The sequence below is a fragment of the Marmota monax genome, unplaced genomic scaffold (genome assembly GCF_021218885.2).
Source record: "Marmota monax isolate L192 unplaced genomic scaffold, Marmota_monax_Labrador192_F-V1.1 WCK01_AAM20220418_F8-fsc00236, whole genome shotgun sequence".
NCBI classification, from domain to species: Eukaryota; Metazoa; Chordata; class Mammalia; order Rodentia; family Sciuridae; genus Marmota; species Marmota monax.
In genome coordinates, this window is record NW_026693806.1 from 1,029,068 (window position 1) to 1,046,657 (window position 17,590).

The 17,590-nt window shown below is 35.9% G+C and overlaps 1 pseudogene; it reads right to left on the minus strand.

Moving 5' to 3' along the window:
* Positions 1 to 1,827: 1,827 nt before the first annotated feature.
* Positions 1,828 to 17,211, minus strand: LOC124105134 (large ribosomal subunit protein eL30-like; annotated as a pseudogene).
* Positions 17,212 to 17,590: the final 379 nt, after the last annotated feature.

The following is a 17,590-nucleotide window of genomic DNA, read 5'->3' on the forward strand; positions in this document are numbered from 1 at the left end:
TATTTTCTGCCTTTCTGGGCTAACCCTTTACTGGTAGGTCCCTTGTCTACAGAGAGAATATTTTGGGAGGTGGTGGAAGTTTTTTGTTTGTTTGTTTTGGGTTTTTGTTGTTGTTGTTATTATTGTTTTTTAATTTGAGCCTACTGGTATTTCTAGGTTGCCCGTGTTTCCAACACCTAGTGTGGAATAAATGAAGAAAGAAAAAGAAAAAAATATCTCTGGGAACTCAGTGCCATGTCTTTTGGGGTAACAAACCCCTCCTGAACATATCTTCCTGATGTCTACCTTTCAGAATCTCCTTGTGTGTGTGTTGATATATATTATCCAGAGATTTTAGTGGTACTTAGCAGAAGGAATAGAGAAAAGTGCAACTACTTCTTCTTCCTACTGGAAGTTTCTGTATTACTTTCATTTTTGTAATTAGGAAAAAATATTTTTTGTTTTCATTTTGAAAAAAAACATATGCATATGACATAGCGGGCTTAACTTAAATATAAGATCCAAAAATTACCAATAAGGGAAAAATATTATCATGATTTGATTGTGCTTGTTATAATAAAATGTGTATCCCAAATTATAAAAATATCATGTGTTCATTATTTAAAATTACATGGAACCAGGGTAATGTGTTAGCTTTCTTTGCAAAGTGAAATGAAGATTTCAAAGTTAATAATTATTATAGGCTAGGAAAATATCTAGATTCATTTGATTTCACCACCATTTTATAGGGAAAATATCAATAAAGGTAGAGAAATTCTTTTATCTGAAATTTAGACTTAGAATAAGACACCCCCACACACACAATGACAGCCCCATAATCAGTTTCACATGGCCAGTGTCAGTGGGGACAGCAAAATTTGTGTTTCTTGTATGTATCAAAAATCATATGCATAGGAGGTAGTTTCTCCTTAGTCATGGAAGTCATAATTACAAACATCCCTACCCACAAATTTTAGACTAATGAAACTATTTCTGAGATGATTTTTAGCATAGTATTTTGCTGCTTAATCAACATCCAATTTTAAATCTTAAATAAGAACAATAAATTGTTATTATGTTACAGTATTTCACATTATGAGGGCAATTTCATTTAAATGGTTTTCATATCCACAGTGACTCATAACTGGATGAATTAATCTTGCATTCTTCAAGAAATATTAATAAGATGTAAAAGATGTCTAGACAGCTACAATCTAACCATTTGCAACAAGACAAAACAAGTTTGATCACCAGTAAGATATTGGTAATGAGTTGGCTACCATTGTTTCAGTCATTATATTTCCAATCTTCCTGAGACATTTCTTTAGCAATGTGTTTATTTCCAAGAGCATTAGGCATGGTTCTAGAAGCATGCTCTAAAATTATCCTCATGACCTTAAGGAAATCAATACCCGTGTTTGTAAAACTGAACTTATTGAAAAAAAGATAAGAAATAAATTTTGTATTTCAGAGTCTCTATAATTTAATTTAGTAGTTTTCAAATAAGAGCATATGGTCCTGGCTAGAGTTTGACATCATCTTTATCCATCTTTCACTTGCAATACCAAAAACATAAAAATCATGTAGTACCTTGTTCCTAAATCCAAATGGAAAGATCATGTTCTTCCTCTTGATGAACAGCTATTTTTATTTCTCTGGTGTCTGCATCTATCTGTCCTAGAATTTCCAGAGCTTCATCATTTAAACTGAAATCAACTTCATAGAGAATTTGCATTTAGTATTTAGAATTTCATTGACAACATCACAGTGGTATTTTTTTTCTTGATCCTAAATAAATATTACCATAAGCAATTTTTTAAAAGCTCTAGCAAGAAAATTTTTAAATGTTTACTTTTCACCAGTCTGTTCTGTCATGCTACTAATGATTTCAAAATCAACTGGATCAATGACAGCCAATGTGCCTACTCTGTTATTCCTGAATGCTGAAACCCTATTCAAGATTATTGCCACTGTAGTGATGAACACCAGGCATTTCCACAAAGCTAAGCACTTGTTGGCCAGGATAACTAATTTCTCTTTGCCTTCTCTGATCAACTTCAGAGTCTGCTTGTAACCTAACGTATACTTTTCACTTTTCATAACAAGTCGGAGCCCAGAGTTGATCATCTCCTGAGATTTTCTTCATCTACTTGTGTCTGCCATCTTCCTGCCTTAGGTGTAAGGCAGTGCCCAACTAAGGACCATTGCCAAGATGACTGGGCAGCAAGAAAGGAAGCAGTTTCCACAGTGCAAAGTTCTTGCAGTAGAGCCAGGATACCAGGACTCTCAAATGATTTGTTGTGATGTATTTTCTAGATTTAAATAACAGAAATTTAATCAGAAACTTTATTGGCTAGCTTGGGCCAATAAAGTGGGGGTAAGAGATGTGGAGAGATATTATAACTGCCTAGTACATGCCACAGGGTATCCATTGAATATTGTTGAACCAGTACCCAAGGTCCTCAACAATAAATTCACAAACCTTATTCCTAGATAATTTTCATCCCCTGACTCAGACTTCCAGTCTTTATATTGCTCAGCTCCATATCCCAAATCCTGAAATGGAATCTTGTTGGCCTGACTATCTGTTCCATCCAGGCGTCAGTTTCTACCTGAGTTGACCTCTGCATCCTGAGGAGGGTTCTCAGAGATGAGGGCATCTCTGTAGGCCAGAGAGCTACTCCTAAACTGTGTTCCACCCTGACAGTTAACAATGTTAATTCTTTCCCTGACAGGTCTCGATATTACTTTTTTCTTCTTCTTCTTAATATTCTACTTCTTTATTCATTCACCCACTCTATTCTTTAGTGATTGTCACATTCTATCCATAAGCAAATCATTCATTTTCTCCCTCTCTGTCCATATCTCAACTCTTTGAATTTAAATTAACTTTAAATTCTACATCCCAAAACTGTATTTCCTGCTGCCACTATTATTAGTGTATATAAGAAGTGTCAAACAATTCCAAATTATTAATGGTTCTCAAATCTTCAAGAGTTTCGTATTTTAAATTAACATAGATATCCACATGGATTTTTTTCCTTGGAATTGCTCCCTTCAAATTCTATTACATTTTAATAATTCCAGTTTTGACATAAATCACTATTATTCTCTGTTTAACATAGTGAATCTAACCTAGAACTTTTTTCTTTTCATAACTTTCTCATAATCTTCCTAATTAATACTAGTAATAACGCCTAAGAGCTGGGAGGGGCAAGATGACAGAAACCCACAGTAATGTAGCAGCACCCCGAGTCCGAATTAAAAGAGCAGTTCTTCAGTGACAAATTGAGGGAGGAAAATGGGAAACACCTGTAGGCAACCTAGAACGCTAGCAACCAGGTGAAAGCCAAAAATATCCATTTCTAAAGAAAAAAAAAGAAAGAAAAGAAAAGAAGGTTAATAAAGCAGTAGATGGCTGCAGCATCTAGCAAGTAGTGGCTCAGGAGGAAAGGGCAGCTCTGCAAGTCTCCCACTGTCTTGTGCCGCTGTCCAGCACAATTGCAATCTGAGCAGAAAATAAGCTCCGAAATAGCAAACTGAACCAGCTTGGCAGGTGTTTCATTCTTTCTTTCCTTCTCTTTTATTTTCTGACTTGTTCATGATACACATGCTTTATGAAAACGGAAGACCAAAACAGCTGCTTTTAGGCTCCACTTTTCACTGGGTGGTAGAGTGCCCATGCTGTGGTCAGTTTGGGCAGAGAAGTGAGTCTGCAACACTGACCATGGACAAACCCAGCCACAGCAGAGGCTGTTCTTCTAGTCCACAGAGCAGGGAAGAGGGAAGGATGTGTGCATTTCAAAATGGTGATCTCAGTGGCTTAGGAGGCTGAGGCAAGGAGATGGCGAGTTTGAGACCAGCCTGGGAAACTTAGACCCTATCTCAAAATGTAAAAATAAAAAAGTAAAAAGGGCTGGGGAGTATCTCAGTGGTAAAGGGCCTCTGGATTCACTTCCCAGTACAAAAAAGAAGAAGAAGAAGAAGAAGAAGAAGAAGAAGAAGAAGAAGAAGAAGAAGAAGAAGAAGAAGAAGGGAAGGAAGGAAGAGAGGGAGGGAGGGAGGGAGGGAGGAAAAGAAAAGAAATAGGTAGTCTGTGCTCTGGAACGAGGACTATGGCTGACTGGGAGATGAACAGAGTAAGACAGAAAGTGGTGACCTTCATGTCAACCTCGCCCAAGCCCAAAATGGGCTGGAGGATAGACTGATACATGCCTCAACCTCCCCCTAGGCACATGAACTAAGACACTTGAAGCAAGGGGTGTGACACAACTCAGGTGGGTTTATAGGCAAAGTGGATGAGAGACCTGATTAGCACCCTTGAGTTCCTTTCACTCCAACCCCCAGACATAGGAACAAAGCCAGGTAGAATGTAAAGTCTGCTTTGAAGTAGACAATGCTCACCCCTCAGATGACCAGGTGAGGCGGGGATGGAGCTCAGCATACAAACTACCCTAATACGTTGGGTCAGTTTGGGTCAGAGGTGAGAATACATAAGTAGCTTGTTATCTGTGTCTCACAACATTTGTCATAGACAGGAGAATGTAATTTGATACCATGGAAAGTAAAGCCTCTATTTAAAAATCCGCAGCAAGAAGAACACTGAATCTACATGTGATAGATGCTGCATTAATTGCTAGATATTAACGAATTGATAGTGTTTCTTGCATTTTGCGTTTTGTCAGAGTTCTATCTAATTTTTTGTATTTGGTCAATTAATAGGATCCTCTTTCAATACCTCTTTTCTCCTCTTCCATCTCTATTCCCTTTCTATCCTTCATCCCTTTTTTAAAATCCTCATTTTAACTTCTGTGTCTCTTCCTTTTTCTGCCTATTTTTCTTTCTATTTTCTTTATCTTTTATCCCTTCCTCTAATTTAATTGAGTATACTATCATTCACATATAAACCTCCAGCCTACTCTTATATTACATCTCATCCATGGATCTCTTTGTTAGTAGAGTGCAGAGGTTATTGCCAATAACTATTACGGCATATATTGATATATAATTTGCCCTTAAATTACCACTATTACTGGCAGTTACTCTCTCCTTTCAAAGTGGTACCAGTGGTTGAAATTAACATCTGGATTGTGCTGATGGGAGGTGTTGAAGCTAAGATATACTCCCAGCTTGGGATTTATTATAAAGAGAGGAGTGCTCACTAAAGGACCTCCTCACAAAAGAAGAAGATGAACCCATGTGAACAGATGCATAAATCTAGAACCTTTGAAGAAATGAGATAATTGGCCAACAGGATACCTCCAAAAATTTAGGCAAACATTTTAAAAGTTGGTAGTTGAAATGATCAGTGAATTATCAAAGCTAAAGAATGGACAAAGACAGAAAATTCAGGAAGTGAAAGCACACTTCAATAAAGAGAGATTCTGAAAAAAAAAAAGAATCAAACAGAAATCCTGGAAATGAATGATTCAGTAGATCAAATTTAAAATTAGCTTAAATTAGATCACATAAGAGATAGAATTTCAGGTTTTGAAGACAAGATATATGAATTTTAACTCTTAGCAATAAATACAAGAAAATAAGGAACCATGTAATAAAATACAAGAACTCTGGAACAATAGTAAGAAATCAAACATTAAGACTTATTGGTATTGAAAAGAAATCTGAGATATGACTAATGGCATGTATAAACGTTTCAGGGAAATAACAGAAAAAAAAATCCAAACTTTGGGAATGAGCTATACATACAGGAAGTATTCAGAATTCCAAATAGATAAGATGAAAAAAGAACTGCTGCATGACACATTATAATTAAGATTCCTAACATACAGAACAAGGATAGAATTTTTAAAGCCTTATGAGAAAATGTCAGTTCACATTTAGAGGTAAGCCAATCAGAATTACTTCAGCAGAAATTCTCAACAGAATTTATCAGCAAGATGGGGGTGGGGTTATGGCTCAGTGGTAGAGTGCTCGCCTAGCATACACGAGGCACTGGGTTCGATCCTCAGCACCTCGTAAAAATAAAATAAAGATATTGTGCCCACCTAAAACTAAAAAATAAATATTAAAAAAAGAATTTATCAGCAAGAATTCTAAAGATCACAAGGGCTCTAAATCCTGAAAGAAAATACCAGGCAAAATTACTATATCCAACAAAGTTATCCTCCATAATTGAAGGAGATATTAAAACCTTCCAGGGCTGGAGTTGTGGCTCAGTGGTAAAACACGTGCCTGGAATGTGAGAATCCCTGGGTTCACTCCTCAGCACCACATATAAATATATAAATTAATTAATTGATTAATTAAATAAAATAAAAGATCCATTGACAACTAAAATATTTTTTAAATGTTAAAAAAAAACTTCCAAGATAAGCTTTAAGTGAAAGAATTAATGACTACTAAATCAGCATTACAGAAAATACCCAAAAGAAATACTACATAGAGAAGAAATTAAAAGTGACCCTCCAGAGCATGAATGAATGAATCTCACTAGAAGAATAGCTGAGCAAATGAGAAATAGGGCCACATTAAAAATAAAACAAAATGGCAGAAATTAATAAGCATCTTTCTATATAAACACTGAATGTAAATAGTCTCATCTCTCCAATTAAAATATATAGTCTGGAAGAATGAAAAAAAACAAACACAAAGACCCATCTACATGTTGTTTGCAAGAGTCTCATCTTACAGGCAAAGATAGCCATGGGCACAAATTGAAAGGATGGAAAATAATATTCCATGCAAGTGAAACCCCAAAACAAGCAAAAGTAGTTACTTTCATATCTAAAACAATACAAAACCAGACTTCAATCCAAAATTAATCAGAAGAGACTAGGGTCTCATACTAGTAAAGGGGCCAATACAACAAGAAGATATGAGAGTAAATATTTATACTCCAAATGTCAGTGCAACTAATTACATTTTAAAAACTACTCAACATAAAGAGTCAAATGGACCCCAAAATAATAATATGGGGTGATTTTAACACATTCCCTCATCAATATAGAGGTCACCTAGATAAAATAAGTAAAGACTCTTCAGACCTAAAAAATATTGTAAATCAAACGAACCTAAAACACATCTATAGAATACTTCATCCAACAACAACCAAATTTACTTCTCAGCTGCTCTTTGAAGATTTTCCAAAATGTCCCACATTTTAGGTCACAAAGCAAGTCTTAGCAAATATGAAAAATCAATACAATCCCACGTATCTTATCAGATCATAATGGAATAAATTAGAAATCAACAGCAAGAAACACTATAGAAACTTCATAAATACATGGAGAATGAACAATGTATTTTTGATAAATGAATGGTTTGTAGATTAAATGATGGTAGAAATTTAAAAGTTCCTGGAAACAAAGAAGAATTGAGATACAATCTACCAGAATCTCTGGGACACTAGAAAGGTGGTTATAATGGAAAAGTTTACAGCTGTGAAGGCCTACATTAAAAAATTAGAAAGATCCCAAGTAAGCAACCTAATGATACATCTAAAAGTCCTAGAAGAATGATAACAAACCAATTCTAAACCTGCAGAAGGAAGGAAATAATTAACATTAGAGCTAAAATCAAAGAGAAGAAGAATAAAAAATTACAGAAAATCAATTAAAAAAAGACTGGATTCTTTGAAAGGTAAATAAGATTGATAAATCCTTAGTCAAATTTAAGGAGAGAGAGAGACAAAGAGAAAGAAGACCCAAATTAGTGAAAAAAGTGATATCATCACAGATATCTCTGAAAACAATGTGATTCTTAGGGACAACTTTGAAACTTTTATGTAAGAGGGAAAATACAAAAAAAAAATGGGCAAATTTCTAGATACAAAATGACTTACCAACTTTGATCTCAGAGAATATAGAAAATCTAAACAGACTAATACTAAGAAATGATATTGAAGCAATAGTAAAAAGCCTTCCAAAAACAACAAAAAATCCTAGAACTCAATGGGTTCCCAGCTGAATTCTACCAGACCTTTAAAGAAGAACTAATGCTAATACTCTTCAAGTTATTCAATGGAACAGAAAGATAGGAGACACCTCCAAATTCATTCTATGAAGCTAGTATCATACTGCTACCAAAACTTCAAGAAAGAAATACCAATATTCATCAAGTACCATGATGAATAAAGATACTCAAAATCCTAAATAAATAATTGTTGAATAAAATTTTAGCAATTCATATTAAAAACACATTAAGAAGCTGTACATCATGACCAAGTTGATTTCATTCCACAGATGCAAGGATAGTTTAATATATGCAAATCAATAAAAGTAATTCATCACATAAATAGAATAAAGGACAAAAAAAAATCACATGATCATCTCATTAGATGCAGAAAATCTGGCTAAATCTAGCACCAATTCTTGTTTAAAATTATAGAAGAAATTAGAATAAACGTACATCAATATCATAAGTATTGTATATGTCAGAAACAAGACAAGGATGTCCACTCTCACCACATCTGTTCATTATAGTACTTGATATTTTAGCCAAAGCAATTATGCAAGAGAAGGAAATGAAAGGAGTCAAATGTGAAAGGAAGAAGTCAAATTGTCACTGTTTATATGATTTGATTCTATACTTAAAGACACCCCAAAAAAATCACCAGAAAACTTCTGTAACTAATAAATTCATCAAAGTAGCAATATACAAAATCAATACACAAAAATGAATTACTTTTCTATATTCCAATAATGAACCTGCTGAAAAGGAAATTAGGAAAACATTTTATTCTCAGTATTTGAAAAAAAAAACCTAAAACCTGGAAATAAATCTTACCATAGAGGTGAATGACTTTTTCAATGAAAATTATAGAACACTATAGAAAGAAATTGAAGAAGACTTTAGAAGATGGAAAGACCCACCATGTTCTTAAATAGGCAGAATAAATACCAATGATTCTCTTCACAGAACTAGAAAAAAAAATCTTAAAATTCAATGACTTTTAAATAAAAGACTATCCAAAGCAACTCTAAGCAAAAAGAGCAATGCTGGACTTCAAATCACAATATCTGACTTCAAACAATATTATAGAGTTATAGTAACCAATATGGTGCCAGCATAAAAACAGACAGGTGGACTAGTGGAACAGAATAGAAGACACAGAAACAATCCCACCCAGATTTTATCCCTGACAAAGTCACCAAAAACAAACATTGGCGAAAAGACAGGATTTTTAACAGAAGGTGCTGGGAAAACTGAATTCTCACATGTAGAAGAATGAGACTAGATTACTATCTCTCAACCTACACAAAAGTCAATTCAGAGTGAATCAAATACCTAGAAATTACATCAGGAAGTTTGCAACTGCGAGAGGAAAATGTGCTCCAATGTGTAGGTTCAGGAAATGATCTCCTTAATAAGATTCCTAAAACTCAGGAAATAATACTAAGCATTAATAAATGGAATGACAACAAATTTAAAAGCTTCTGCAAGTCAAACGAAACAATGAGGAGCATAGAGAGCCTACAGAATGGGAGAAAAATCTTTTCCAGCTACTCTTTTGACAGAAAATGAACATCCAGAATAGATAAAGAACTCAAAAAACTTAACACCAAAATAAATAAATAAATAACCCAACGAATAAATGGACAAATGAGCTCAACAGTTATTTCCCGAAAGACAAAATACAAGTAGCCAATAAATATGTGAAAAAAGTGTTCAACATCTTTAGCAATTGGGAAAGTGTCAATCAGAGCTACACTGAGATTTCTTCTCACTCCAGTTAGAATGGTAATCATCAAAAATATACAGAGTTACGAAAAATTGTGCTGTGAATGGATAATTATGATTGTAATGCATTGCACTATTGTCATGTATGCAAGAAATAAAAATAAATAAAAAATTAAATCTCAAAAAAATATAAATAATAAGATATGCTGGTGAGAGTGTGGGGGAAAAGGAACACTCACATATTGTGAGTGGGAGAGTGCATTAGTACAACCACTGTGGAAATCAGTATGGAGTTTCCTCAAAAGACTAGAAGGGAACCACAATATGATCCAGCTGCACCACTCATCATATTTATCCTAAAGAATTAATAATATCAGCATACTACAGAATACATGCAAATTCATGTTTACAGCAGCACAATTCACAATAGTCAAACTATGGAACCACCCTAGGTGTTCATCAACAGACTAATAGATAAAGAAAATAGGGTATATATATCCAATGGTATTTTATTCAGCCATAAAGAAAAATGAAATTATGATAGCTGTAGGAAAATGGATGGAAACTATTAAGACTATTATGTTAAGCGAAATAAGCCCAACTCAAAAGGTCAAGGGTCAGAAAAAAGAAAGGAATTGTGGAAATTGATCTCATGAAAAACAAAGGAGGTCAGTAGAATAGAGGAAAGGGAAGGGATGGAGGGAGGGGTAGAGCTGGGGAGGGTTGGTGGCAAAATCATATTGTTATCTATGTGCGTATGTGTTAATATGTAACAACACGTCCCACCATTATGTACAGCTATAACACACCAATTAAAAATGTGGAGAAAAAAAAGGAAGCATAGAACTTCCATATAATTCAGGAATTTCACTTCAAATATGCAGTTACCCCAAAGAATTGAAAGAAGGAACAAAAACAAGTATTTGTACACCTATGTTCCAGTAGCATTAATCACAGTAGGTGAAAAGTAGAAATTATGCAACGTCTGTACAGATGAGTGGATATAGAAATATGGTACATACATATAGTGGAATCCTTAAAATGGATTAAAAATCTGACACATGCTCCAAGATGAATTTTGAAAATTATAGCAATTTAAATACACTCAACATAGAAGGGTAAACATTGTATAATTCTACTTGCATGAGTGTACCCAGAAAAGACAGATTCATAGAGACAGGGTGTAGAATGGTGGTTACCAGGAGCTGGAGGAATGGGGAGGTATTGTTTGAGAGGTAGACAATTCTCATTTAGGGTAACATAAAGTTTCTGGAAGTAGATTATAGTAATGGTTATAAAACAATAAATATACTAAATGCCACTGAGTTGTACACTTAAAAACAGTTAAAATGATACATTTTATGTTACACATATTTTATCACAATGAAATACTATTTTTAAAAAAAAGACAAAATGGGAACCAACATATGACCCAGTTATCCCAATCTCCTTAGCATTTATCCAAAAATTAGCACACTTATAGTGATACCCACTTTCTATGTTCACAGAAGTGTAATTCACAATAGCTAAGTTATGGAACCAGCCCGGATGTCTATCAACAGATGAATGAATAAAGAAAATGTGATATATACACACAATGGAGATTTACTTTGCCATAAATCAGAACAAAATTACGCATTTGCAGGAAAGTGAGTGGAACTAGAGAACATCATGCTGACTGAAACTAACCAGACTCAGGAAGTTCAGAGTTACATGTTTTCTCTCAAATGTGGAAGCTAGAGAGAAAAGGGGGTCTTGTGAAAATAGAGGAGGGAGGGCATTAGGGGGAGGGAGAAAGAAAGTGACAGGGGATCTACACAGGAATGAATTAGACCAAATTATGCCATGTTCAGGTCTGAATATATCACAATGAAGTCTACTATTTATAATTCTAATTCATCTATTACAAAATAAACATATCAACATCACAGTTGCAGTATTTCATTTAATTCCTAAAGCAACATTATGGATATCAAATCAAAATTTGGGAATGGGGACTGAGGTTGTATTAGATCTTTTTTAAGTACTGGGAATTGAACCCAGTGGTGATCTAGCACTGTGCTACATTTATTTTAAGACAAGTTTTTGCTAAGTTTCCCAGACTGGCCTCGAACATATGATCCTCCTGTCTCAGCTTCCTGAGACACTAGAATTACATGCATATGGGTCACCTTGCCTGGCTTATTAGCCAGCTTTTTATTACTATGACAAAATACCTGAGGCAGGTTAATTTTGAAAGGAAAGGGATTTATTTAGGTCACAGTTTGCGGGTTCAAGGGAAAGGTGCTTTTGTTAGTTTACAGTTCTAGTGAGGACCCTCCAACCTGGATCCCATTGAGGTGGGTGCCAATACTGGGAGCATGTTCAAGAGAAAGTGATCACATCATCAGACAGGAAATCAGACAGAGACTTGGTCCCACAGTTCCATTCAAGGCCATTCCAACTGAGCTAAGCACCCCCCCTGCTGGGCTCTACTTCTTGTTTTGTGGCACTAGGGATTGAAGCCAGGGGCATTTTATCAGTGAGCTACATCTTAACCCTTTTATATTTGATTTTTGAGCAGAGTCTTGCTAATTTGCTGAGACTGATAGTCAACTTGAGATCCTCCTGCTTAGCCTCCTGAATCTCTGGGATTATAGGCATTTACCATCAAGCCTGTTTAGGATCCATTTCTTAAAATCCAACACCTCAATACCACACTTGAGGACCAATCCTCCAACACATCAGTTGTTGGGGGACAAACCAAGTCCAAACTATAATAGATGCGTTGGTTTTTCACTTCAAATCAATGGTCTGCATATCTGACATCTCATACTCCTCTCTCCAGATTTTATCTCTTACTAACATCTAGGGACATTGATGTATTAATGACCATGAGAAATGGAACTACAAACATTAAACTGCTTTCTTTTTATTGTGTGTGTGTGTGTGTGTGTGTGTTAGCAGACAGCTGCAGTGGTCCTTGCATTTTTCAGCCGTATCCTATTTCCAATTCTCTTTCTCTGAATGGGCTCCCTCTTTGATCATTCCACCAGTTATCCTGTTATTAAGCTAGTAACCTCTGGCACACAGCAAGATCAATGTGTCTAAGAAATCCTCTTCACCCAGGATAAGTATTATCACTGCACCCACTGTGCAGATAAGGAAACTGAGGCGTGGTGATATTAAGTGTATAAGGTCACACTCAGGTGAGTGGAGGATTTTTACTCAAGTAGTTTGATTCTAGAGCATAAAGTCATTCTTCTTTATGGCTGAGTAATATTTCATTGCATATATAGATATAGATATAGATATAGATATAGATATAGATATAGATATAGATATAGATATAGATATATCACAATGTCTTTATCCATTTATCTGTTAATGTGCATCTAGGTTAGTTCCATAGCTTAGCTATTGTGAATTGAGCTGCTGTAAACATTAATGTGGGTGTGTCACTGTAGTATGCTGATTTTATAGCCTTTGTATATATGCCAAGGAGTGGGATAACTGGGTCAAATTCCACTCCCAGGTTTTTGAGGAATCGCCATACTGCTTTCCAGAGTGGTTGCACCAATTTGCAGTCCTACCAACAAGTATTAACTTTCCCTTTTCCCCACATCCTTGCCAACATTTGTAGTAACTTGTATTCCTAATAATTGCCATTCTGACTGGAGTGAGATGAAATCTCAGTGTAGTTTTAATTTGCATTTCCCTAATTGCTAGAGATGTTGAAACTTTTTTCGTATTTGTTGACCATTCATATTTCTTCTGTGAAGTGCCAGTTTAGTTATTTATTGATTGGGTTATTGGGGTTTTTGGTATTAAGTTTTTTGAGTTCTTTGTGTATCCTGAAGTTTAATGCTATATCTGAGGTGCAGGTGGCAAAGATTTTTCTCCCATCTACAGGCTATCCCTTCATATTCTTGATTGTTTCCTTTGCTGTGAAGAAGCTTTTTAGTTTTATACCATCCCATTTATTGATTCTTGATTTTACTTCTTGCACTTTAGAGGTCTTATTGAAGAAGTAGGTTTCTAAGTTGACATGATGAAGATTTGAGCCCACATGTTCTTGTAGTAAGCACACAGTCTCTGGTCTAATGCCTGGGTCTTTGACTCACTTTGAGCTGAGTTTTGTGGAGGGTGAGAGATAGGGGTTAAATTTTATTCTCCTACATATGGATTTCCAGTTTTCCCAGCACCATTTGTTGAAGAGGCTATCTTTTCTCCAATATGTTTATGGTGTGTTGTAGTCAGCTTTTTTGCTGCTGTGACTAAAGGACCCAACCAGCACAATTATAGAGGAGGAAGAGTTTATTTGAGGGCTCATGGTTTCAGAGGTTTTAGTCCATAGAGGGCTGGCTCTATTCCTCAGGGCTTGAGGTGAAGCTCAACATCTGGTGGGGGAGGGTGTTAAAGTCAGAATTAGACAGAACAGATAAATAAATCGAGTCAGATCAAAGATATGGAGGCCAAATTGGGTCCAAAAAGTTGGAGACTCCCTCCTGAGGGTTTGAAATGTTAATGCCTTCAGAGCCCTTCCTTATCAAGATAACTTGCCCCTGTTCCAATTTTCCCATGGATTGTCTATCCCTACAAAGAGTTATAAAAGTTGTTAATGCTCTCTGGACCCTCTTCCCGCCCAGATAACTCTGAGCTTTAGCCCTTGGGGCTAAATCCCCAGAACCACCAAACAAACAAACAAACAACAACAAAACAGTCTTCTTTCAGTCCCTGACCTTGGGACACCACCACTTCTCACCTTTTGGCCACCCCACTGGAGCGTCTTCTGGGACTAGTCAAGTATGCAGGAAGGAAAGAGATAGAGGGAAGAGAGAGGGAGAACAAAGAAAATCTAGGATGTATAAAAGAGGCAGAACACCCTCACTTCTTGGGATACCAGAATTCCAGCTGTGGCCCCCTTCTCCCTCCCAGGAGATATTTGTATTATCTCTTTTTAAATACCTCCCCCCTTTTTTTTAAAGAGAGAATTTTTTAATATTTATTTTTCAGTTTTCGGTGGACACAACATCTTTATTTTATTTTTATGTGGTGCTGAGGTTCGAACCCAAGCCCGGCGCATGCTAGGCGAGCACATTACCGCTTGAGCCACATCCCCAGCCCAAAAATAAACCCTTTTGTATATGCTTGCCTCTGCGTGTTTCTCTAATGTTGTACTTCCACATGTAAGGAAGCAGGACTCATCACTGATAACCTGCAGTATCCATGGCAGAGGAGGCAGCTCACATCATGGTGATCAGGAAGCAAAGAGAGACTCCACTCTTCAGATACAAATATTTATGCCAAAGCCACGCCCTAATTGCACCTCCTCCAGCCACACCCTACCACTTCAGTTTACCACTCAGTTAATCCCTATCAGGGGATTAATTCTCTGATTGGGTAAGGACTTGCAAAACCCATCATTTTCCCTCTGAACCATCTTGTATTGTTTCACACATGAGCTTTGGGGGAACACCTCACATCCAAACCATAACACAGTGCTTTTGTCTGGTATGAAATAACTTTATTTGTGTAAGTTTGTCTCTGTGTCTTCCATTCTGTGCCATTAGTCTTCATGTCTGTTTTTGGGCCAATATCATGCCATTTTTGTTACTGTAGCTCTATGGTATCATTTAAGGTCGGTATTGTGATGCCTTTGGCTTCATATTTATCACTAAGGATTGCTTTAGCTATTCTGAGCCTCTTATTTTTCCAAATGAATTTCATGACAGCTCTTTCTATTTCTACAAAGACCATCATTGGAATTTTGATGGGAATTGCATTGAGTCAATATAGCACTTCTGGTAGTATGGCCATTTGACAGTATTGATTCTGCCTATCCGAAAACATGGGAGTTTTTTCCATCTTCAAAGGTCTTCCTCAATTTATTTTTTTAGTGTTCTGTAATTTTCATTGTAGAGATCGTTCACCTCTTTTGTTAGACTGATTCCTAAGTACTTTATTTTTTAGGGTTTTGTGTGTGAATGGGATATATCGTTTTCCTAATTTCTCTTTCAGCTGACTCATCACTAGAGTATAGGAATGCAATTGATTTATAGGTATTAATTTTGTAACCTGATACTTTGCTGAATTCACTTAAGTTTACTGGTTGATTTTGGGGGGTTCTTTAAATATAGAATGATGTCATCAGCAACAGAGATAATTTGAGCTCTTTGCCTATTTGTATCCCTTTAATATTTTTCTTTTGCCTAATTGCACTGTCTAGAGTTTTAAGAACTATGTTGAATAGAAGTGGTGAAAGTGGGTTATCCTTGTCTTGTTCCTGTTTTTAGAGGAAATGCTTTCAGCTTTTCTCAATTTAGAATGATGTTGGCCTTGGGTTTGTCATATATAGCTTTTACAATGCTGAGGTATGTTCCTTCTTCCCCTAGTTTTTCCAGTGTTCTAAACATGAATGGATGTTGTATTTTGTTAAATGCTTTTCCTGCATCTATTGAGACAATCATGTGGTTCTTGAATTTATATTTTATTCAACCCAATATATCTCAAATATAATTTCAATATCTGATTAATATAAAAATTTATTAGATTCTTACAAAGATAAACATTCTTACCAAATGACCTAGCAATCACACTGGCATTTACCCAAAGAAGTTGAAAATGTATGTGCACTCAAGAACCTGCGTATATTTATAGTAGTTTCATCAGAAGTGCTAAAGCTTGGAAGCAACCAGGATATCCTCTAGCAGGCAAATGGATAAACAAACTAGTGCATACAGACAATGAAAAACTATTTAATGCTAAAAAATTAAGCTATCAACTCTGAAAAGACATGAAAAAACTTAAATGCATATTACTTTTTTATATTTTGCTTTTTAGTTGTAGTTGGACACAATACCTTTATTTTATTTTTATGTGGTGCTGAGGATTGAACCCAGGGCGTTGCACATGCTAGGCAAGCACTCTACCACTGAGCCACAACTCCAGCCCCTTAAATGCGTATTACTAAATGAAAGAAGTCAATCCAAAAGGACTACCTACTATATGATCTCAATATGTAATATTCTGGAAAAGGCAAAACGAATGAGATAGTAAAAAGATCAGTGGCTGCCAGGTTTGTGGGGAGAGAAGAATAAATAGAGGATTTATTTTTTGGAAAAATATTCCATATGATGGTATAATGGTGAATATATATCATTATACATTTATCCAAACCCAAAGAATATACAACATCCAGAGTGAACCCTAACTTAAAACTATTGTCCAGGTTGTTTGGGCAATAATAATGGGTCACCATGGATTCATCAATTATAACAAATGTGCCATGCTGGTAGAGAATGTGGATAATGGTGGGAGGGGGGCTATGCATTGAGTGAAGGGGGGGGTGGCATCATATGGGATATCTGTGCCTTCTTTTCAATTTTGCTGTGAACCTAAAACTGAAATCGTTCATCAAAATGCTCTCTCGATCTTTGTTTCTAAAATTCCTAGGACTAGACAATGCTTAAGAACATCCCTTCATTATACTCTCTGTGTTTTTTCTTACCTGAGGCTAACAGCTGACCAGATGATCTGTTTTAACAGCCAATTCCTTCCCCTCTTTGCCCATCCCACCGCATACCATCCGCAGTTTCCTGTATCTGCCATGGCTCTTTTGCCCTGATGATATGTATGCAGAGAGCGTGATGGGGAGAATGAGAAGAGAACCCTCACAACCACTTTGTGGGAATTATTTTTGGTGGTGTGAAGGCTATATAAGCATTTTGAATCATTAGAGTCTTTTTCAGATATCAAAAACTTAACCATTGATTCTGTTTTCCAATTATTGACTGGATTGAACATGTTGGGTTGGGGGTACAAAAGGGCTCTCCAAATGATGTAGTTTGGCCAATGGGTCCTGTTTAGTTTTCGCATGATAGATAAAGAATAAAGTCAGGACATAGGTATGTATTGGAAATTATCTTTCAAAGGCTAAAGAATGGAGAAGGAATTAAGTAAGAATCATTCGTGGGTACAAGGTCACAGC